This window comes from Triticum aestivum, chromosome 6D (genome assembly GCF_018294505.1).
Source record: "Triticum aestivum cultivar Chinese Spring chromosome 6D, IWGSC CS RefSeq v2.1, whole genome shotgun sequence".
In the NCBI taxonomy this organism is placed as follows: Eukaryota; Viridiplantae; Streptophyta; class Magnoliopsida; order Poales; family Poaceae; genus Triticum; species Triticum aestivum.
In genome coordinates, this window is record NC_057811.1 from 44,399,739 (window position 1) to 44,400,650 (window position 912).

Sequence of the window (912 nt, forward strand, 5' to 3'; positions counted from 1 at the left end):
TGTTGAAGTTATCGGGAGAGGGGTATATCGACGACGACAGACCCGATAAAACATAAGAAAACGAAGAAGAAATAAAAAGAGGAGAAGAAGAAAAGGAATAGAGGAGAAGATCGAAGAAAAAAAAGAAGAAAAAAAAACGAGGAGAAGAAGAAAGGAATAGAGGAGAGAAGAAGAAAAAATAGAATTTTTTCTATTTTTTCTTCTTCTCTTCTATTCCTTTCTTCTTCTCCTCTTCTTTTTCTTCCTTTTTCCTCTTCTTATTTATTTCTCCTCTTCTTCCTCTCCTCTTCTTCTCCTTTCTTCCTCTTCCTATTTTCTTTTTTCCTATCCTTCTTTTTCTTCTTCTTCCTTTTCTTCCTAGCTAGATATATAAAACTTTTCTAAAAATGTAACTTTTGCATATATATAAAACTTTTTCTTCTTCTTCCTTCTTTTCCTAAATATATAAAACTTTTCTAAAAATGAAACTAACCTAAAATGGACTAAATCAGAGAACATATATAGATAAAACTTTTCTAAAAATCTATGTTTTGCATACATGAACATATATATACATAGAGAACATACATACATATATACATTTTTATAAAAATGCAAAAAACAAAAAATCTGAAAAGAGGACATATAATCAGATATACACACATACATATACTCGCACATATACATATAATCTGGAAAAAACATCATATATATGTGAAAAAAATAGGGAGGCAGGGGGCGGCGCCGGCCTGACCAAAGGAGAGGTGCGGCGTGGTCGGGGCAGGGCAAAAGGCAAGGCGCGCGTCGGGGTAGAGGGCGGCGACGGCGGCGTGGTCGGGGCAGGGGCGACGGCGGCGTGGTCAATTAGGGCAGGGCGAGGCAGAGGCACGACGAGGGCCCGCGGCATGGTCGGGCAGCTGGGGCGACGACGGC